Source organism: Dipteris shenzhenensis, chromosome 5 (genome assembly GCF_047967505.1).
Source record: "Dipteris shenzhenensis isolate YYH24624 ecotype China chromosome 5, Dip_SZ_1.0, whole genome shotgun sequence".
NCBI lineage: Eukaryota > Viridiplantae > Streptophyta > Polypodiopsida > Gleicheniales > Dipteridaceae > Dipteris > Dipteris shenzhenensis.
In genome coordinates this window covers 61,209,598-61,233,128 of record NC_141600.1, presented here as the reverse complement: position 1 = coordinate 61,233,128, position 23,531 = coordinate 61,209,598, and the positions used below count along the sequence as shown (strand labels likewise).

The window sequence follows — 23,531 nt, the reverse complement described above, 5'->3', positions numbered from 1 at the left end:
ACAAATGAGCCTATGTCAGATTGTCTTCACATACCTAATGTGAAACTCTCCTTCATGGGAGAAGTGCAAATGTTTAAGGGGGACAAATGTTTGAGTCCACTATGTTATCCCTCTACACGAGTCTATGTCAGATTGGCTTCACGAACCTAATGCCAAACTCTACTTCATGGGACAAGTGCAACTTGACATGTCATGCAATGGATGGAAATGTGTGCATTGAAATGCATGGACATGATAGATAAAGTTGACCTTAAATAATGCACAAGGACCTATGCATGAGTCCAATTTTCAAAGTTCTTTCTAGTTTTATGCGGAGTTTCAAAGACATAGCCCATCTGCCTTGTCACGAATCTTTGTAGAGATCATGAAGTTAGAAGGAAATTCACATGTGCAAAGGACACTTCAACAAAACGTAGTAGCAGAAAGGAAGAATATATCACCAGCAAAAAGTGCTAGAGCCATCATGCTCAAATAAAACTCAATTACCAAACTAGCATCAATCAACATTGCTATTTGCTGAATAAGATACCAATAAAACCTACCAAATACATTATTTAAAAATATTTAAATTTAAATTCAATAATACAAAACAATTATATATTAAATTCATTAATTTTGATTTAAATAAAAATATATATACAACCTAATAAAAAATAAAATTATAAACTTACATAAAATAGTTACATTATAAATATAAAATAACTAATAATTAAATTATAAATTATAAACCCCTCCCTCTCCCCTTTACCCTTACCGCTCCCTCTTCCCCCCTCCCCTTACCCCTCGACAGTTGCGATCGCCATGGGGTAAGGGGAGGGGTGTCCCCACTTCCCCTTACTCCCTGGCGGCCACGAATGCCAAGGGGTAAGGGAAAGGGGGTCCCCCCCCTCTCGATGACCGCGGCTGCCGGGGGGTGGCAACCGCAACCGCCGAGGAGTAAGAGGGGAGGGGGTATCCCCCCCTTCCCCTTACCCCCGAGCAACCATGACCACCAAGGAGTGGAGAGGGGGGCTCCCCTTTCCCTTACCCCTCGCCGACTACTGGCAGGAGTAAGGGGAGGGGATTATGGGGATAAGGAGAAGGAATTATGGGGAGGAGGAGACGATCAAGAGGGGAGGAGAAGACGCTAATAGGAGGGGGGGAGAGGAAAATCTCTACCTCTTAGGGTGTCACACTTCATAAAGATTTACTAGATACAAGCACAAATTCGACATCTTGGAAATTTTTGATACAGCAAATGCAAGCATTGGCGCACACATTGATAATGATAAGTGAAATCTAGATCTAAAATCAATGAAATGCATTACGATTGGATATGGTGAACATAGAAAAGCTTATAAATTATTCGATCTAATCAATCTGAAAATAACTCTCTCAAGAGATGGAGGTTGGATAAAGATTTACAATGGAGCACATCATAGATGATTATTATAAGCCATAAATATATTGAGTCGCATATTGAAAAGCAAGAAGAAAAGTTAGAATTTGTAGAATCTCACAAACTCAAAAGATCAACAAGAGAACGGAGAAATCCACACAAATCAACTAATATTCATAAAGAAAAGGCTATACAAATGGAAGTTACTAGTGATGCAAACAAAAGAGCCAATGACAAATAACTATGAATGAAGAAACAGATCAATTACACAAGAACAACACATGGATATGTGACTTGCACTAGGAGAAATAGTAAACAAATGGTTTACAAACTCAAGTATAATTCAGATGCTAGCATTGAAATCTATAAAGCTAAACTTGTTGCGAAAGGTTTCACAACAATATGGGGGAGATTATGAGAAAACGTAGTGGCAAAGAAAGATTTCTTGAGATTTTTGGTTGGCAATGATCACCAAATACGTAACATATCAATTAAATGTAAAAAATGCATCACTGAATGGATAATTGATTCAAAAGTGTATATGCAACAACCATAGGTCGGGTGAAAAAAGGCAAAGCAAATAGAGTACATGGATTGAAAAATAGTCAACCGTTTGAAGCAAAGCACCCAAAAGCTAATATAGAAGGATTGATAAATATTTTCCTAATCTAAATTACACAAAACTACTCTTATACCATGAAGTGATCAGGGAGGCTCTGGATTTTGCCACAAACTTGGAAGCCATGTCATAAAATATGAATGGGGGAGGACATATTTGGACAAAAAGGCTCTTCTCTCTCAAAATCAAACTCTCTAAGACTTCTAAAAGCTTGAGGCTGCCATATCTTAGGCTTCACAACTTAAAGTGGGGAGCTCTTTAAGTAAAATTGAAGAACATGTGAGCTTCAATTTCATATGTAAAGAGTTGAAAGATTCAATTTTCCCTTTTCAACAATGTTCTGCTCCATGTATTCATTAAGAATATAAAAAATTATGCTTTTTATATCTAAAGTTGGTAACAAAATCTACAAAACTATGCCTGCATATAGGTGTTGAAATGCCACAAGTAAAAATAGAACAACTGTAGGAATGAGTCAAAAGAAAATTGCACCTAAGATGAGCTTTAGAATGCCTCCACACCTTCATTGAAAGCAACACACTTGCACAATCAAAGCACATATATTGTGTCTCCTTGAGAGCCTCTACATTGAAACAAATTGAGCAAAAGCATGCAACCGTAGCCAAGTTGGATCAATTGAAATGAGATACAAAAGGACATCGATAGAGACTCTCTGTCTGTCAATACTTACGTAGCTCATTGACTGCATGAATGCCAAAATGCGCTTAGATTAGAGGGGAAATAATTAAATTTGAGACCAAATTAGCCAAGTTGGACAAAAAGTTACAAAGGCATCCTCATGTGAAGAATTGGTCGAGTACGAGATGGGTCATAACAACACCCCTATCACGATTGCTTGGGAGATGCGTGATGTCATAAAAGGATAAATATGGTGCCAAAGACGACAAGAAGATAGTGCAAGGGTTTTTGAAACTCATTTGATGATGCAATTGCTAGTCATCATTGGCATAGACCACCTTCATCAATTTAGATGGGGGTTTCTATTCTCAACAACAATGGGGTTCTCAAACAAGGGGGACAATTTTAGAGGACCTTACTCCCATACAATGCAGGAAGCTTTAGAATGTGAAGGCCAGCCCAACTGGCCTACAATTGGCCTAGGAATCTTGGGCATGGGCTGCCACCTGGGCAACATAATTGGCTACAGAAGTTCAGCCTGCGACAGGGGCAGCATACAAGGCCCAGCCAAGAGGGTGGTGTGGGCCACGTTAGGAGTAGAAATAGGCCAAGCCATAAGACCCTTGGGCCTGGAAGCATCAGCAAACACCCTAACTGGGGCTGTACAAGCTGCCTGGGGATTGGTGTCTTGGTGTCTAAAAGGCCAGGTCAGCGAGTTAATAAAGTTGGCTAGAGCCCTGCCTTCCTATGTAGAGGAGGGGGGCTGGCTGCAAAGCCCCGAGTAGGCCAACTGAGGTAGGCCAACTAGGACCTAGGAGAGCCAACTCTAAACTGGCCGACTTGGGTCCTTGTGCCAATTTGATCCATCTCCCACATGCCACTGACATCCAAGAAGGGCACACGGCTAGGAGCAGCACTCATCTAGGATCACCATACTACAGCACATTTTGGCTGTAGTAGGTCAGCCCCCAGGCTGCCTACATAGTAAGTTATATTGTCACAGTTTTGATCTGCCCTTGACCACACCACAGTTTTGATCTACACTTGACCACACTTCGTGATGCAAGGAGATCGAAGTTCTTTGCTGTCTTGCTGAGTACTACGAACTAGTGAAAGTGTCTTGATCCACTTGTGGGAACTGGGATATGTCTGAGTGGGGTTTGGATACAGCAAGGAAGCCTCTTATCACTGACAGATACCCAGTCGATAGTTTCCATGACACAGAAAAAAAAGTCCCAACGTAAGATCCCATGATGATTAGTCAATGCAAGAACTCTTAATCCTCTTACCAATTAATGAAATGAAATAAAAAACTTGATCACAGCCTGTAAATTTCAAAGTGTTTGAAGGTAAGACCATAAGAAGCTCCTTTGAACACACCATTGGGAACCATAAATTGTGGAGCTTCAGAGTGATTGCCATTCTTCACTTTCAGTAACACTTGGAACAGAAAACCCATGATTTCTTGTTGATCAAGCCTTCAACAATGATCCCCACTCATGTTTCCATTGTGCCATCCAGTTATTATAGACATCTTATGGACAGATTCTTAAAAGTTATGCCTTCTACAGTACCCTAGCATGTACAAGTCAACCATTTCCTTGGCATTGAAAGCATTAAAGGATAACACTCCAATAAAACAGGTCATAACGTGCACTGATAATCTCTATAAACTAATTTCATGGAGATTAATGCTTGTACAATATCAGAAATTTGACCATGGGGTAAACAAAGTGCATTTGCATAAGCATCTCCTTACTGAATGCATGTCAGACTCTATAAACTTGCACATGTAAGGAGCCAATAAAACCATGCACCAGGCATTGCCGTAGCAATTGAAAGTGTCTTTCTTATGTGCGACCTACAAAGAAAGAGATCAAATGAATCTTTCTGAATTGTTCTTATAGGGAATTTCCTATTTAAATAATTAGACCTGCATTCTGCTCTTCCAACAGGTAGCATAGTAGTAAATGCAAAATGAAGAGAAGATATGCTTTGTTTCGAAAGCATATCTTTTGAGAATATAGCTGAATAATTTTATGTTAATAATGGCCAAACCAACAACCGAATGCTTCGAGGGAACTGCTGCAAATTGTATGGCCCTCCAAGGTTTGTTCAGTGAATTCGAATAGAGGAAGAAATTGTTCCTGTGCATTATCAAACCAGAAGGGATTAAGCTTCCCACAATTTTATTTTATTTTTAAATTTCACAATTAATTTAAAATAAGGCCACTCATTCAAAAAAAAAAGACTTTTAAGGAGAGGTCTGACCTTCAAATATAGAGACTAGAACACCTGAATGTGGCTAGAATCTCTCTCTCAGCCCCCACCACAGCTTATGTCTACTGTTAATGAAATGATCACTAACACCTGAAGTGGATGAAGGATGAGATGACAATACACATGGGCAACAACGTCAATATCCAAGAAGAGATCACAGAGCTCTTTAACTTCATGGAGAAAGTGTAGTACAATAAAAGAGCTTTTTAACTTCATGGAGAAAGTGTTAAACATTGATTGAAATTACGATAATGTATGCGGTATGTATCAAAAGGGGTCACACGCACAATCCATTTCGTAAGCAAGGCAGCAAAGAAAAGATTCTGAGATGTACACAAAGATTTGGATAGTACAGGAATTCAACCTGAAGCCACTGAAATAGAAATGCGGAACTCACTCAAGGAAGCTAGGAAGAAGGGTTTATGGTATGTCTACAAAGTAGGAAGACACTTATTAGGGACTCCAAGCTTAAGCCCCAAAGTCTTTTTTTTTTCCAGAGAAAAGAACTATTAATGCTTTTAAGAAAAAAGCATACAAATCAGCAATCCAAAAGGTGCTGATCATTGGGAAAAAGAAGAAAAATAAACTGGCTGTCAGAAAAACCAGACAACCCAGCTCACTGCCAAGGGAATCTCTGCAACAGGGCCAGGTTTCGAGGTCTATACATCTAGCGAACCTCGCGCTGTAATGGCATAAAGGATACCTGCAGGCCTACCCTTGCAGAACTCTAAAACCTGAAGTCCCGCGCTCCCAGATGGTGCGTAGGGTGTAGATGATATCCTGCCAAATGGTGACGAGGTGGCTGCTGGGGAACCTGATCGCCTCCCACCACAAAGTTGCAGTGGGCCACCCAGGTCTTCCAGGTAGTGATGCTGGACACCATCTCCCAAACACTGTCCTATGGCAAAGACGGAGAGCAAAGGCAAGGAAGCGTCGCACCATGTGCCTCTATCCTCAAAACTCATTGGCCTCGGATCGTGTACGCTGAGAGGCTGGATCAATGGACAAGGGATGACGTCCCTCCATCAAGCAAGCAGCCACCCCCCAAGTGAAATGTCGCTGGCCCACAATCTCGAGGAAGCCCATCTAGATCCTCTACTCTGCTGAAAAGGCCCAAAGACAATGTGAGATCATCTCCAGAACCGTCCCCGCAACAATGGCATCTCTTCCGGGTGCCTGCCTCCCTCAGATAAGAGAGTGCCTGCCCTCGTGATTCTGCCTCCATGGCACGGCAGATCCAAGTCCCAAAAGACGTAGCTGTGGGCCACTATCCCACTGTGTTCAGCTAATGTGTGTCCTTTGCCCCACCATGAGTCCCTCCTGGTCCCAACCTCCAGATGCCGTATGAGTGGCTCCCTCTCAAACTCCTCTAGGCATGTGGGACTCGCTCGAATGAGTCCTCTAGACACCTCCTACCAAGCTTCCTCATCCAGGGGGAGCCCTTTCCTATGAGGGGGGCCTCTGATAAAATCCACTTGTGAGACTGTCGCCAAGGGACGGCTCCTGAGAAGCCCTCGATGAAGCAAGGGCTTCCAAGGCTTCCAGCCTGGGGTGATACCACGTACCACTAACTTGCTCAAGAGGGCTCTACTTTGCATATGCCAAGTCTTAGCCGCAAAGAACGCCACGTGTCATCAGGGAGACACCCGGTACAGAGGGATCCCACTCCTCTACCCCATAGCCGTGTCAAGCCCTCTCTCCCCCCCAAAAAGGCCGGCGGGGTGAGAGAGAGGGGGCTACATCCTTCAATACATACAAGGACCTCACCACCCCACTATTGCTTATGGGATTAGTTAGACCATAGTACACGTGTCCAGTAGCGCCTCAAGGGCCGAATAACGTGTCCCGCGTACATCCTTCAATATATCCAAGACCCTCACCATCCCACTATTGCTTATGGGATTACTTAGACCATAGTGCATGTGTCCAGCAATGCCTCAAGGGCCCAATAAACCCATTAACCAATCAACCACAAACCACACAAGGGGAGCCACCCAAGGGGGTTTGACAGCCATAAACATTCTGATATCCAAACCCGATACCTGGTTTATGATAAGGAGTTTCTTGCCGTTGTACATGCTTATCGCTCTTGGAAACATTATTTCATGGGAGCCGACTCAGTGGTTAAGACAGACCATCACTCTTTAAAGTATATCTTTTCTACATCAGTTCATTATCTCCACCAGGGTCTTATTTTGAGTGGGAGGGGATGTCACGATCTGTGACGTATTCCTTTCTCTATATCTAGCCTTATGGATGGTTTGATGAATGGACACTTGTGGAAGGGTATGCCCTTTCGACGGGACACTTCCTATGAGGCACAACCCTTGCCCTTTCGACGGGACGCTTCCTATGAGGGACAACCCTTCCACAAGTGTCCATTCATCTGGTGGAGATAATGAACTGATGTAAAAAATATCATGATAAATTCTGAAAATACTGCTGTAAAAAATCCTAGATTTACTATATTTAGAAATGTGCTAAGGAGCAGAAAGGAGACTGAAATAGCAGAGAACAAGGAATATTTGTATTGCTTGAGTGTCTGTAGTGTAGTTGTAGTGTGTCATCCATACAATTGGGCCTCTCTTATATAGAGAGTGAAGAGTCACACATGAAAAGGTGTGTACTCCAAAGTGTATGTGCATGAAGAGGTGTGTACCCCTCGTGAAGGGTGTGACCCTTGATGAGAGGGTACATTACAATAGGAGTGTCTCTTCAATAGAATGTCTCTTGTGAAGGGTTGTGCCTCATAGGAAGTGTCTTGTCGAAAGGGCAAGGGTTGTGCCTCATAGGAAGTGTCCCGTCGAAAGGGCATACCCTTCCACAAGTGTCCATTCATCAAACCATCCATAAGGCTAGATATAGAGAAAGGAATACGTCACAGATCATGACACAAGGCGTGAGTTTGTACTTGTGTGGAGTGGGTAGGGCCCTGGGATGAGGGTGTGCAAAGTTTTCCCTAGGGAATTGTGCCTTGGGGGTGAATTTGGGGTTTGGCCACAAAGAGGGGGCAAATCACCTTAGTAGTTTATGTTGGGCCTTTAAAATTGCCCACGAGAGGAGCAATGGGGGCAAATGAGGGGGGGGGGGATGCCACGTGGCATTTTCCCATGCCTTGAATCATTTTGGCAAGGTTGCCGGAGAAAGGTCCTAGATCTGGTAGTGTGGACGAGGCGGCTAAGGAAGGAGAGAAGGCGCAGTTTTCCATACAACGTACGACGGGGTCTCGGGTTGCATGCCAACCTTTGGTGGTACGGCTGCACGGGCTGCTGTACAAAACACATCATAGTTGGGGTCTCGGGTTGCATGCCAACCTTTGGTGGTACGGCTGCACGGGCTGCTGTACAAAACACATCATAGTTGTTGCACGGGGCTGTATGGAGTGTAGCCTGACGTACAGCTATACAAATTGCAAGTCTGTAGACGACTGTACATGTTTCAGAGTTGTTGTACGTGTCACCACAATGTAAATATCCTAAGTCAAAGTACAGTTGGCCATTTATCTTATCATAATTAAAGAGTTTTCATGGTCAAAGAGTTCTTTTAATGGTCAAAGAATTGACTACGGTCAAAGATACTAGACTCTGGTCAAGTAAGCCTGATTTCGATTGGGGAGACTTGGTTTATTACCAAGACGGTTAACTGTGGTTAACCAGAGAACCACAGAGCTGACTACGGTCAAAGAGTGTTGACTTCGATCAACGAGACTTGGCATGCGCCAAGAGGGTTAACTACAGTTAACCAAGTTGTGCCAACTTCAGTTGGAGAGATGTGCCAGCGTCGGTTGGAGAGACTTGGCCATAATTAAGGCGCCACGACCATTGGTCAAAGCACCTTAATTACGACCAAGAGGGTTGACTTAGGTCGACCAAGAATTGTATTCTATGTTTTGTTCACATGTTTGTTCAGTGGAGACGCCCACCCGTGACTAGGATTAGTCCACAGTCTATTATTTGCATGCAAAGCGCTAACAATTAATGGGTGCCATGGTGGTGCACTTTAATTAATTGTTGAAGGTACTATGAGGGACGAAAGACCCAAGCAATTTGGAGCGTAGCAAGTATTTCGGAGGCCACCCACGTGACCAAGTGCTACGAAGACCCCAGAAATTGCCCTTAGAGGCATGTAATAGGATTTAGTCTACATATATGACAAGTGGCATGTTGCCAATTTGAAATGAGCTTGAAGCTCTTGTAAAATGGATTCACGTTTGAAATTCATAGCAGACAACTCTACGCTAAACTATGTACTCAAATTCTCTCTTCATGAATAAAAACCTTCGGGGAGGTCCAACCCGACCATTGTCCTGGGCCCCTAGTGTATCTGTAGAGAGAGGGAGAGAGGGAGAGCAAGAGAGAGTGTTTGCAGCAATTTGTCTCCTAAGATTTCATATAGTAGAAAGGTTGCAAAAGGGCAGGACGTTTTTCCTATGGAGATCGCAGTACCTGCAGGCTTATGTATTGTTTCGGGAGTTGCTGGCTGGCCATGAAGGTCTCTTCATAAGGTTGCATATATGTTTCGGTTGGAGCTGGAAGGCCACGTAGGCCCTCTTGATGGTCATGAATCAATTATGCAGGTTAGGCCAAGCACCATAGCTTCTCTGCCGCACTATTTCGAGGTGCTGGCCCCTAGAGGTTTCCTCCTTGTTCAAAGCTGTTGTTGGTATGCTTTAGCTCGGATATGAAATTGGTTGGCGGCTCCAAAGTTGACAGTTAGTCTCTTATGCCTTCATTTGGAACTTTGAGCACATCATTGGTATTGTGTGCATTTGCTGGGAGAGACTAAAATGAAATCATTTAGTCTTCACAAGCAGTTGCAGCTTGAATGAAGAGATTTTGGACTACCTTTAGAATAACAGAAAATCTAAATTTGTATGATTGGATATCTTCTAGTCTTACAAAGGTATACCTTTTGATTAGCATTCTCCTTTAGTACTAGCCTTGGTCATGGCTGAGTCTACCCTTCACCTCCGGAGTGCCGACAGAAACTTAGTATGAAGATCAAGTATGTGTGGGTGTGTGGATTTGTATGTGTGAGAGCATATGTTTATACTATGGTCTACACCCAATGTTGGGCACTGATGACGTCAGTGGGGAAGTCATAGTAGCTAATCCTTCCTATGCGTGATGGAGTTTATGGTTTTCAACCTTATGAGTGACTATCATGAGATTGAAACTGCACTATATTGTGCTTTTAGAGGATCAGTTTGGGCATGTTCCTGGACTTATCTAGGTATATGCTTCTGCCGTATTAGCGGACACCTTGTGAAGTTTTGGTCCATGTTGCGGCCAACTGGTTTTGCAATAATTCTTTCTATCTTAAGTGGTCACATCCCATTAGGCATCCACATACCTTTGCTGTCCATTGCTCTCACTAAACTTGGCAATGAGCATCCATCTCTATTCTAGATTGATTGCACTCAACCTGGAACTCTTACTAGCAATCCACTCAGCCACTCAGTTCCCCACAGCTGTCACGAGTGCCCAATTAGCCATCCATCTGCAGAAAGCAGAGAAAGAAAGCATACTTAAGCTTTCTCAACTGTCCAGGACTGCCATTGTCACGAGGACGTGAAATTATGGGACTTTTGATTTGCGACTCCTGTAACTGCCTTGAGCCTCTGGGGCGCGAGGGTCCGGCCATGGGGTGAGACTTGGGGAATTAAAATTCCCTAGTAGGCCCTGTTAGAATTATAGATATAATTCAGCAATGACCAATGTAACCTAATAAGTTAGTTAGGGGCACTTTTCCCTCTTTAAGAGGTTTTTCCCCCTAACTGCAGTTAGTCCACTAACTACGGTTAGTGACTACTAAGGTTTTGTCACTTAGACAAAACCTTATCTCCTACTCTTTTGAGTTGTACTCTTTACACTCTTCTTGTGCAACTAAGCTATCAGCTTTCAGCTTCCAAGCTCACTCTCTTGCTCACTCTCACTCTCCATTCTCTCACATTTGGTATCAGAGCCAAGTTCAGCTCTCACACCTAGCCCATCAGCTCCTATCCCTGCTGTAACTCCCGCTCCTGCAGTCCGTACGTTCCGTACAGAACCGTACAGTCCCTGCGACGCCTTGCCAAAAGTGGTCTTCGTCGACCGTACAGTCCCTGCGACGCCTTGCCAAAAGTGATCTTCGTCGACCGTACAGTAAATACTGCACGCACGCACCTGCAGTCTTACCTGCGCCGTTGCAGTTCGTCATCGTATAAATCGTTGTCACCGTACTGCACGCGTGGAGCCCCGTTCGTACCAGACCTGTTGCTTCCGTACTTGCCGTACCAAATCGTACCTACCGTACCGTACCAGACCATACGTGCAGTCGCTGCTTCCGTACTTACCATACCAGCCATACCTTCCGTAGATCTGCGTGCAGATCTTCAGTACCACACGTGTGGCAACAACCTGTTCATCCGTACAATCTGTACTTGCAGATCTGTATCTGCAGATCTGCACAGGGTTTCCTTCATCTACAAGTGATCTTTGGCACGCACATCTTGCAGAAAACCATAGTTTGGCTCAGTTTTTGGGAGTACATTTGGGGCATTTTGTTTGTTGCAGACATTGCAATCAAATTGCAGGATCTACTTCACAATTTGGGGTATTTTCAGGTTCACAGTTACTTGCAAAGCAAACATTGTAGATAGATCTGCAAATTTGGTCTAAAATTTGGGGCTTTTGCTCAGAAATTGCAAATTTGGGGCTTTTAGTGAATTTACCCCTTTCTGATTGCAATTTCAAGCTCGAAATTTGGGGCTTTCAGTTTTGCAGTACAATTTCTTGAAGAAATTTGGGGATTTTGTGATTACACTGCAATTTTGCAGTAAAATTTGGGGCTTTTGCAGACACAGGTCAATTTTTGCAATATTTGGGGCTTTTGATCAGATTGCCCCTTTCTGGTTGCAATTTCGGGCCTATTTTGGGGCTTTTGTGTTGGGAGAGCAATTTTGGAGATTTCAGTTCATTCTGCCTTTCTTGAAGTGTTTTGCAGCACTTTTGGCAGATTCTGGAGAGTTTTTGATGCTTGGACAGATTTCTAACAGTGCAAGTGCAGAAATCTAAGTTGCATTTACAGCCAGTGCTTGGCTGTGTTTTTGGAAGTTGTGCATTTCATTCCCAGTTAGGGAATTCAGTTTTTGTATCTGCTTCAATCTCTTTCTCAGATATGGCCCAGCAAAATCAGAATGACTTCCAGTTCGGTGGTCTTTCACAAGAAGACAAGTTGGATGGTACCAACTACTCCCTCTGGAGTTTCATGGTACGCAATATTCTGATTTCTCGCAATTTATGGGATTATGTGAATGGGGGTGAGATCCGACCAACAGATATGGCACCTGCTACCCCTCCTCAGCAAGGAGGTGAAAGAGGTCGTGCACAGGGTGCCGTTGCAGGACAAGTTGTTGGTGCAGCTATAGCCACTACTCCAGAGCAGAAGAGATGGGATTCACGTGATGCCTTAGCTTTGTCATGCATCTCTCTTTCAGTAAAAAGATTTATCATTCCGCATATCCGGTCGTGTAAGACCTCGAAGGCAGCGTGGGATATTTTAGAAAGCATGTATGCAGCCCGGAATGATGCAAGGGTATCTTTTTTGAAAAGAGAGTTAAGTAATACGCATATGGAAGAGGGTGACTCCATGTCAGTTCACCTCACAAAGCTACAGGATCTCAGAAAGCAATTGTTAAATATAGATGAAATTATTCCTGATTCAGAGATGATTACAACCACTCTGAATTCTCTTCCTGAGTCTTATCTGAGCTTTCATACCTCGCTGAACTTATCATTGAGGGGGGGTGCAAATCCTCTCACTTTTCATGAGTTGATAGGACTTCTGCTTCAGGAAGAGCAGACCAGGAAAAACTTGGCTTCACGTGCAGGTGAACAAGCCATGCTCTCAAAGTTTAAATAAAAAACAAAGGGACAGGCAAAGACATCAGTAAATCAGCCTTCCAGTGGGTCAGGACAGCCTTCACAAAAGGCTAAAAATGATGCAAGCTAGCCCAAGAAGAAGGGTTTTTGTCACTACTGCAAAAAGCCAGGTCATCACATTGCAGAATGCAGGAAAAGGCTTGCAAAAGAGAAGAAAAACAGCTCCGGAATGGCTGTTTCAGATTCAGCTCCTCATGCATCTGACAGTGGGGATGCTGCAGCCAACTTTGTTGGACAGGATTATGCCTTTTTATCTTGCATTTCAGATTCTAGGCTGGCTGCTTCAGATGCTCGGAATAGTACAGCCACTTGCAGTGATGATACATATGCATTTTTGACTTGCAGTTATGACGCTTCTACGGATGCATCTGCTTTCAGTGTCAATGAAACAATGAACACTTGGTATTTTGACAGCGGTGCATCCAAGCACATCACTTCTAGAAAGTGTCTTTTTACTTCCTTGCATCCACCTCCCGTTGGTAAGAAAGTCACTTGTGCCAACAACTGTTCATCATATTCAGTACGTGGCACAGGAGATGTTGAGCTCACTGGCATTGATGGCTCAATTTTCAGACTTTCAAATGTCTAATATGTACCTGGTATAACCAAAAATCTTCTTTCAGTGTCCACTCTTAACAGAGCTGGATTTCAGGTCATCTTTGAGGATGACAAATGTGCTGTCCGAGACAGGGAAGATGACTATGCTTTAAGGTTATCTGGTACTCTGCTGCGTGGGCTTTTTCAGCTTGATCTTTTTTAGAAAAGAACAGCCCATGCTCTTGCAGCTGCTACTCCTACTGCTGCCATGCAGAATGCAGAATTATGGCATGCCCGATATGGCCACATGCATTACAACAGCTTGATGACACTTCAGAAGCACTCCATGGTTGATGCATTGCCACCTCTTGAGATACCTCCTCCACATACCTGTGAAAGGTGCATTTTAGGCAAGATGCATAGATTCCCCTTCAAGAAGAATGGTTCAGTTAAAGCTCTCCGCAAATTACAGCTTATACACAGTGATGTCTGTGGTCCCATGAGGACTCCATCGTTGGGTGGTCATCTCTACTTCGTTACATTTATTGATGATTACTCCAATTTCACTTGGGTTTTTGGGCTGAAACGCAAATCGGTGTTTAAACACTTTTCAGCCATGGTTGAAAATGAAACCGGACTCAAGATACAGACATTGCGCACAGATAGAGGTGGGGAATACTTGTTTGCAGAATTTGATGCTTTTCTGAAAGGCAAGGGTATTGTGCATCAGCTCACAGTCAGGCTGACCCCTCAGCAAAATGGCAAAGCTGAGAGAAAAAATAGAACTCTCATGGAGATGGACAGATGTATGCTGAAAAGCAAACACATGCCTCACAAATTCTGGCTTGAGGGCTTGATGTGTGCCAATTACATTTTGAATCGGGCTCCCACTAAGGCTTTAAAAACGAAAACTCCTTATGAGGTCTGGAATGATAGAAAGCCTTCAGTGGATCACTTCCGAGTCTTTGGATGCCTTGCTTATGCTCATGTGCCAGTTGAATTTAGGCACAAGTTGTCAGATAAAGCCATTAAGTGCATATTTGTTGGGTACAGTGCAGAAAGCAAGGGGTATGTCTTGCCCCCTCCACAGGCAGTGGAATAGGTGGTGCAGCAAGAAATTGCAGACATACATGCAGCAAAAACAGTCCCAAACTAGCTGTTACAGACTCTCAGGGAGAGTAAAATTGATGCTCCGTTACCTGGCAGGACTCGCAGTGCAGCAAGGCACATGGAAGGTGCTAATTCAGTGGAATCAGCATATGCAGGTACTCTTCTTGATGAGGAGGAGCCTGCCACATTCGAAGAGGCCAAGGACAATGTGCATTGGATGAATGCCATGCACGATGAGTTGCAGTCCATTGAAAAAAATCAGACTTGGGATGTTGTAGACTTGCCACCGGGTAAACATGCCATTGGCACACGATGGGTTTTCAAGGTCAAACGGAAGCCAGATGGCTCCATTGATAGATATAAGGCAAGGCTGGTTGCTAAAGGCTATGCTTAGAAAAAGGGCATAGATTATGAGGAGACATTCGCTCCTACATCCTGGATGACCACCATCCGATCAGTTATTGCAATGGCTGCACATTTTGAGTGGAATGTTCATCAGTTGGACATAAAAACAGTCTTCTTAAATGGGGACTTGCTGGAAGAGGTGTATGTCAAACAACCTCCAGGCTTTGAAATTACAGCAAATGCACTTCAAGTATGCAAGCTCAACAAAGCTTTCTATGGGCTGAAACAGGCCCCTCGTGCATGGTATGCCAAGATTCATGCCTTTTTGACCAGCAAGGGGCTGCACAATAGTCCTACTGAAAGCACCCTCTACATCAAGATGGATGGGGGGGAAATTTTAGTCATCCTTCTTTATGTTGATGACTTGCTGCTCACAGGGTCCAATGAAGATAAAATTGCAGATTTCAAAGCTGATTTGCAGACCGACTTTGACATGTCAGATTTGGGGCTGCTTCACTTTTAATGGGGATCCAGTTCTCTCATGAGAAACGTGGCACTGTTATGTCTCAGTCCAAGTATGTGCATAAACTCTTGGACAGATTTAACATGCATGATTGTAAGCCAATAGCCACTCCCATGGAGCCGGGGCTGAAACTTACAATGCATGATGCAGGAGAATTAGTTGATGCCACACTTTACAGTCAGGCTGTTGGATGCCTCATATATCTCTGCAACACTAGACCTGATATTCAGTTTGCAGTATCTCAGGTGAGCAGGTACATGCACAGCCCTAAAACTATGCATTGGCAGGTAGTTAAGCGCATCTTCCGTTATTTGCAGGGCACGAAGTCTTTTGGCTTGTTATTTCCCAAAGTCTTTTGGCTTGTTATTTCCCAAGGGGGGTGAACTGCAGATGCATGCCTACAGTGATTCAGATTGGGCTGGTGATTATGACACTAGGCAGTCCACTAGTGGCAATCGTTTCTTTTTGGGTAAATCTTGCATTTCCTGGCTAAGCAAGAAACAATCTACAGTGGCTACCTCATCATGTGAAGCTGAGCACAGGGCAGCTTTCACAGCAACAGTCGAATGTGTCTGGCTGCGACGTCTATTTACTGATCTTCATCTGTCATTGGAGGGTCCTTCTCCAATTCTCACTGATAGTCAGAGTGCCATTGCAGTGGCAAAGAATCCAGTGTTTCATGCTCGCACGAAGCACATTGAGGTTCACTATCACTACGTCAGAAAGAAGTTGCATGCAAGAGAGATCAGTATGATCTTTGTGTCCACACATGACAACGTTGCAGATATTTTCACCAAAGCACTACCACGTGAAAAGTTTGAGGCATTTCGCAGTGCCCTGAACTTATATCCGTTTGGTGATTGATCAGCCTTGTACATGACATTGGCACTGCAGGGGGGTGTTAGAATTATAGATATAATTCAGCAGTGACCAATGTAACATAATAAGTTAGTTAGGGGCACTTTTCCCTCTTTAAGAGGTTTTTCCCCCTAACTGCAGTTAGTCCACTAACTACGGTTAGTGACTACTAAGGTTTTGTCACTTAGACAAAATCTTATCTCCTACTCTTTTGAGTTGTACTCTTTACACTCTTCTTGTGCAACTAAGCTATCAACTTTCAGCTTCCAAGCTCTCACTCTCTTGCTCACTCTCACTCTCCATTCTCTCACACGCCCTTGGAAATTGTGAATGTGTGCCCAGTTATTGAGGGGCCAAAAGAGTGGTGCAATTAAAAATTCCTAATTTTAGCACAGGACTCCAAAAAGAGCCCAGAGCTCTTGATTTGGGCTCAGAAGGCCAAAATCAGTTCCAGAAGAGCCAGATCATTAGTTGTGAGCTGCCAGAGCCTGCCATGTGCTGCTAGAGCAAAATCGTCACCTGCCAGGAGCTTCTAGAGCCTGCCAGGGAAAATTGCCATCAGCCAAGTGCATCCAGGGCCTGCCAGAGGAAATCGCACCTGATCCAGGAGCTTGTTGCAGATTGCGATTTTAGCCAGGGTGTCCTTTGCAGATTGCAATTTCACCTCCAGGTCCTCCGGGCTGTGCCAAGTGACTCCAGTTACTGGGCTCTTTCCAAGTGTTTCCAGGCTCTCCAAGCTGCCACAGGAGATTGCGATTTGCTACCAGGTTGTCTAGGCTCTGCAGGGAAGATTGTGATTTGATTTCTGGAATCTTTCGAGTATTGCTGCTGATTTTGGTAACTTTCCAGGTGTGGGTGTTCTCTTCTAAGCTGCTTTCAGGGCAGAGCCAGAGCAGAATCAGCTTCTCTCTGCACGATCTAGGGTTTTCTAGCCCCCGTGACCTTTCTTCTGTGGATACTGGGTAGAAGAAGGCTTGTCTTTGCCTGCTTTTGCTGTTCCCTGATTGGTTGCTGGCTAGTTATTGTCTTTGGGCTTCTTTCCTCACGAAGAAAGGTTGATTTATGATGTTGGGCAGTGGCCAGAGAGGCTACAGATTGAGGCAACCCGTTTGGGAGTTCTTTGTCGATTGATTGCACCAGAGTTTGGCTGTTGAGGGCTTTGTCTTGCAGCTGTTCAGCCGTGTCTGGCTGGTTGGGCACTCAATTGTGCAATTGCAAGTGTGGCACTGACAGTGGATGCTATAGGGGTCTCTGTTGCATGCTTTGGTTGGCTAAGCATACAGGATTGTCTAGTGATTGGATGCCGTTCACCGTTTGAAGTTGAGCAAGGAATTACAGGGTGGGCTGGATGGGGAGTCTGCGGGCGTTGGTTTGCCTTGGTGCAGCTTCCCAAAGACCTTTGAAATCAGCCGCTTGGCTTCAAATGGATGTTAAATAAATACCGCAAGGGGCGCCAACGTTTGGGGCCAATCGGTGTTCTTGTTTCTAAGTAGGAGCGCTCTAGCTCCCCTGTGATTTGTTATGTGGTGCATAATTACTTGTCAATTTACTGTGTATGCTGTAATTAAGTGGATCCTACCACCCTTTACGTTGTTGAGGCTGGTTTCAGTGGTTCCATTGACGAGATCCACCTAACTTCTTCAAGAGGGGAGCCTGTGGTTGGCTTGGTGCAAGTCCAACAGATTAGGTGAAGAAGACAGCATACTATTCAGTAAATATGTCTCCCAGGGAGAGATCTCTGAGTCTTACTAAAGAGAAAGAGGAAGAGCGGATGTTGAAAGGGAGTGAAGGGGGAAGAAGAGCAAGAGAGTGAGAGTGAGAGAGAGACACTCAAGTGCGGGTGTGAAAAATGATGAGCCACACCACAAACTCACTTGTGTTTTATTAGGATTAGGTTTACCCTATGACTGTCTTAAGACAGTCATAGGTGTCCTATCTTTTAATGAAGGGTTGGCAATGTGCCTTTACCCCAACAACCTCCCACCTAAAGGCCAATGTGCCTAAAGGGGAGAAAAGAATAAAAATTACAGCAATATACAGTTACTGTATACAAGACCATAAAGTAAGAATAGTCTCATCCTAATCCCATGATGTGGCGGCAATGTGCAAACCGCTCTGTAGGCAAGCTCTTAGTGAGCCAATCTGCAGGATTATCATCAGTATGCACTTTCACAAGCTCAAGCTGCTTGTCCTCCAGTACTTCCCTGATGAAATGGTACTTCACATCTATGTGCTTGGTCTTCTGATGAAAGACCGGATTCTTTGCCAACATGATAGCACTCTGACTATCACAATACACATGATATAGCACCTCCTGCAAATGTGAAAATATAACCGGTAGTAGACTTCCGGTTATCTGCATTCCCTGCATAGTCTGAATCTGTAAAACCATGCACCAATGCATCCTGCCTACCATAGCATATGCACAAGTCTTTGGTACCCTTGAGATACCTCAAGACACCTTTCACTGCTTCCCAGTGCCGCTTGCCTGGATTTGCCATATACCTGCTGATGACTCCCACCGCAAAAGCAATATCCGGACGAGTGGCAACCATGGCATACATCAAAGAACCAACTGCAGATGCATACGGAACCTTGGCCATTTCAGCCTTATCATAATCTGATTTGGGGCTGTCCTTACTGCTGAGTTTTAAATGTGGAGGCAACGGGGTACTAATAGACTTCCCCCCCTCCATTTTAAACCTCTACAGTACTTTGTCAATATACTCCTTTTGTGACAGAAACAAAAGTCCCTTGGACCTGTCACGAGTAATCCTCATGCCAAGAATATGATTTGCATCACCCAAGTCTTTCATATCAAAAGACTTATGCAGTTGTTTCTTCAAAGCACTAATCTCATGCTGAGATTTACTGGCAATAAGCATGTCATCCACATATAGAATGAGTAGCATCAAACTGCCATCCTTTGCCCGTTTGGTGTACAAGCAATGATCGGTCTCACACCGATGATACCCTTGGGACTGCATGAAGGCATCAAACTTCTTGTACCATTCCCTTGGCGCCTGCTTGAGTCCATACAAGCTCCTCTTGAGCTTACACACAAGCTGCTCTTTCCCTTTAACAGCATATCCCTCTGGCTGACTCATATAGATCTCATCATGGAGATCTCCGTGAAGAAAGGCTGTCTTCACATCCATCTGACATAAATCCATGTCATCATGAGCAACAAGAGCCAACACTGCTCTCAAAGTAGTCATCTTGACTACAGGGGAAAAGATCTCATCAAAGTCAATGCCCTTCTCCTGCTTAAATCCCTTGGCAACCAATCTGGCCTTATACCTAGGTAAAGCATTTGAATCCACTTTGACTTTGTAGACCCACTTGCATGGCAAAACCTTTCTGCCTGCAGGTAACTGCACCAAGTCCCATGTATCACCTCCCCACTTGTTGGAAAGGTCACCTCCCCATCTGTAAGCCCCCATATGAGGAGAGCATGGGGGAGGGAGACCTAGGGCAGTACCCAACAGAAACAGAGAGAAAAGGGCTGCCACATAGACAGCATCATGGCTGTCATGTGGGCAGCACATCTAGATCTGTTATGTGCAGGACAGGGGGGCAGAAAAGTGCGGAAGTATGGCTGGGACAGATTGGGATGGATCTAGACAGGAGGCGCACTGTCTGCAGTAAGTTTTGGGGGGGACTGGACCCTGTATTTATAGGGCATCTGCCCTTGAAAGATGGGCCAAGGGCCCTTGTAATGAGTGCCCCAAAAGGGCAGCCCACAGTCCCATAAATGGGGAACTGTGGGGTCGGTTTTCTGTACAGACTGAGTCGGTTTCTGTAACAGACTGAGTCGGTTTTTTTGGCCAGGCCTTAGGGCCTATATAAAGAGGCCATTTAGCCTCATTTCAGCATCATCTGGAGCAGCAATTCCATCAGCAGAAAGAGCAGCAGCAGGGCTATCTTTGGGCCTACAGTCAGGAGGAGAAATAAGTGCCTTGTGCTGCAGACTTAGCTTGCAGGAAGCTGCCCACCTAGACTGGTTTCCAGACAGCAAGGTGGAGAAGATCATTCTAGACGGAAAGTCTACTCACGCTCGAGGTGGAGCACGCGGACTCTAGTCTAGAGATAGCCAGCAGATAGGAGAAGGACTTTTGTGGTAAGATCGGAGGACCACACCATTGGTGGGACTCTGGATCTGTCTCTTTTGTATTGTGTCCATAGTTGTGGACGGAAATATATTATTTGGTGGTTTCTCTATCTGATTGGTTCATTGTCTATTAATGAGTCTGCACACCTATTGAATGCACATAAGTAAAGAAGTCTGTGATTCTACACCCACACCACACACTGTGTGAGCTCCTGGGCATAACTATAAGTCTTCCGCTACGTGTACCCTCTGGTGGGTATTTTCTAACATGGTATCAGAGCCCAAGTAGGAGGCTCACAGGTGTGGGAGCCTGAAGGCAGGGACCTTGCTGAAGGACGACCCTGATTCAGAAGCTCTAGGGAATCGACTTCCACGACTGGAGGATTGTGCCCTTGCAAGAAGGAGGGTGACTCAGGTTCAGTCAGGTGCGTTCAGAGTTCTGGGTTACTGCATTTGAGTTTGGTTGATTTTGCTGTGTGGTATATACAGCAGAGATGTCGACAGCCTCTTCAGCCCCTGCTATCCCTTCCTCCTCCTCCAGTTTTCTCTCTTTCACTATCCCTAACTTTGGAGAGTCTGGGAACCTGGACGGGACTAATTACCCGATCTGGAAAGTGAAGATCCGGAGTCATTTAGTGGCTCGGAAGTTGTGGAAGCTGACCACGGGAGAGGAGTCGAAGCCGGAAGACATGGTGGACACTAAAGGGAAGGTACTCATGGCAGTAGACAGAGAGGAGCTTGAAGCTTGGGAAGAAAGAGATGCCCATGCCCTGGCAATAATCATAGGGACTACGGCGGACTCTGTTCTTCCGCATATCCAGTTGGCCGAGACGTCAGTAGAGGCGTGGGCCACCCTGAAGGATTTGTACGAGACAGATAATACCTCCCGGATCGTGCTTCTTCAGCATCAACTCTACAATCTTGATATGGAAGAAGGTGATACAGTGCATGATCATCTGACGAAGGTCAAGGTGGTGCGGGATCAGTTAGCAGCGATTGGTCAGAAGACAGACTCATGCCATCTGGCCTTGATGGTACTGAGGAGATTGCCTCGGAGTTTCAAGAGCTTTGTTACAGCTGTGACAGCAGGACAGAGGACCAAACCTCTGACATTTGAGGAGTTGTGTCCCTTACTGCTACAGGAGGAAGCTCGGGAGAAGCTCTACAACGGGGACAAAGATGACAAGGCGATGCTGGTGAAGGATTCCGCAGGTAAGGGAAAGGGCAAGCCTAACAGTGGCAAGTCCAATAAAGATGACTCTGATGACGAGGGGACTTCGAAGAGGAAGCACAAGAAGAAGTGTTTCTATTGTGATACGCTCGGACATTTTGCAAAGGACTGCAGAAAGAAAAAGGCGGATCTGAAAAACAAACAGGAGTCTGACCCAGATTCAGAGGGAAAGGCCAAAGCTAATGTGGTAATCGAAGAATTGTTCCTGGTGACATCACCGAGTGTTACCAAGGTCAGGTATGTTGATCCCGAAATCACAGTAAGGATGTCTGACATAGAGAGTTGGGTCGACGAGGAGTCAGATGCCTTTGTGAAGGTGAAGGACAGTATGGAGTGCTTGGAACCTTCCAGGTGTAACTGTTGACACTGACACGAGAGTGGATTCCATGGAAAGCCCTGGGGTCTCATGGTCAGATGGATGCTGGACTTCAGAAGGGGACAGTACAGGATTACACAGGATCTTGGCGGGTGCCTCATTGAGGTACAGGGTTTGCTTTCAGAGCGAACATTCAGGCAGAACAATAGTCTGGTATGTATTTGATATTCTGCATTTGAGCCTTTATAGCATGCTGTGGGGAGATTCTGCTCTTCATTTGTCTCAGGTTATAAGAGATTGGAAGGAATTGGCCTTCTTCGAAGGCAGAAGGGGAAGTATTGGTGCTTCTTCAAATCTCGGATGCAGATTGCTAGAAGGTGGTGGACAAAGAGTACTGAAGCCAAAAGAGTACCTGCTTGAGAACTCAGCGAGAGTTCATGGTCCAGGTTATCTGGAAATATTCATTGGTTGCAGACCTTGCCAAAGGAAGGACGGGTTGAAACAGACCCTCAGAGCATGGTGCCTGGAAGACTCTAGGTTGTTCACTCATTATGAGGGGGACGACTGGAAGATCGTGACGGCTGGGTTGCTCGAGTTCAGAGGCGGGAATGCGACTGAAGGAGGTGGTACCAGGAGGTGCTACCAGAGATGGACCTGTGTACCAGGATGGTGTGCGGAAGCGGAACCGGACCTGGTGGAGCAGGAGCCACTGGATGCAAAGCTAGGAAAAGATTTCGACACCGAAAGGTTCCAGAGGTCTACGACCAGGGAGTTACTAGAGCATCTTCATCGACGTGTCGGCATTGGGCTGAGATGTGTCGGTGAGAGGGGGTGTTGGAAAGGTCACCTCCCCATCTGTAAGCCCCCATATGAGGAGAGCATGGGGGAGGGAGACCTAGGGCAGTACCCAACAGAAACAGAGAGAAAAGGGCTGCCACATAGACAGCATCATGGCTGTCATGTGGGCAGCACATCTAGATCTGTTATGTGCAGGACAGAGGGGCAGAAAAGTGCGGAAGTATGGCTGGGACAGATTGGGATGGATCTAGACAGGAGGCGCACTGTCTGCAGTAAGTTTTGGGGGGGACTGGACCCTGTATTTATAGGGCATCTGCCCTTGAAAGATGGGCCAAGGGCCCTTGTAATGAGTGCCCCAAAAGGGCAGCCCACAGTCCCATAAATGGGGAACTGTGGGGTCGGTTTTCTGTACAGACTGAGTCGGTTTCTGTAACAGACTGAGTCGGTTTTTTTGGCCAGGCCTTGGGGCCTATATAAAGAGGCCATTTAGCCTCATTTCAGCATCATCTGGAGCAGCAATTCCATCAGCAGAAAGAGCAGCAGCAGGGCTATCTTTGGGCCTACAGTCAGGAGGAGAAATAAGTGCCTTGTGCTGCAGACTTAGCTTGCAGGAAGCTGCCCACCTAGACTGGTTTCCAGACAGCAAGGTGGAGAAGATCATTCTAGACGGAAAGTCTACTCACGCTCGAGGTGGAGCACGCGGACTCTAGTCTAGAGATAGCCAGCAGATAGGAGAAGGACTTTTGTGGTAAGATCGGAGGACCACACCATTGGTGGGACTCTGGATCTGTCTCTTTTGTATTGTGTCCATAGTTGTGGACGGAAATATATTATTTGGTGGTTTCTCTATCTGATCGGTTCATT

General features: G+C 45.1%; 1 protein-coding gene across 4 annotated transcripts in view; it reads right to left on the bottom strand.

Annotated features, from left to right (window-relative positions):
* Window positions 1–4,118: 4,118 nt before the first annotated feature.
* Window positions 4,119–23,531, bottom strand: part of LOC147902275 (transcription initiation factor TFIID subunit 8-like) — a 29,384-nt gene continuing 9,971 nt past the window's right edge. Inside the window, exons 2-3 of one of the 4 annotated variants that reach the window (XR_015541029.1) lie at window positions 4,908–5,006; window positions 4,119–4,783 (exon numbers count right to left, since the gene is read on the bottom strand). The gene's annotated coding sequence lies outside the window, so the exon portion shown is untranslated. The remainder of the gene's footprint in view (window positions 4,784–4,907; window positions 5,007–23,531) is intronic. The other 3 variants (XR_015541031.1, XR_015541030.1, XM_087375196.1) reach the window with 3 other exon arrangements.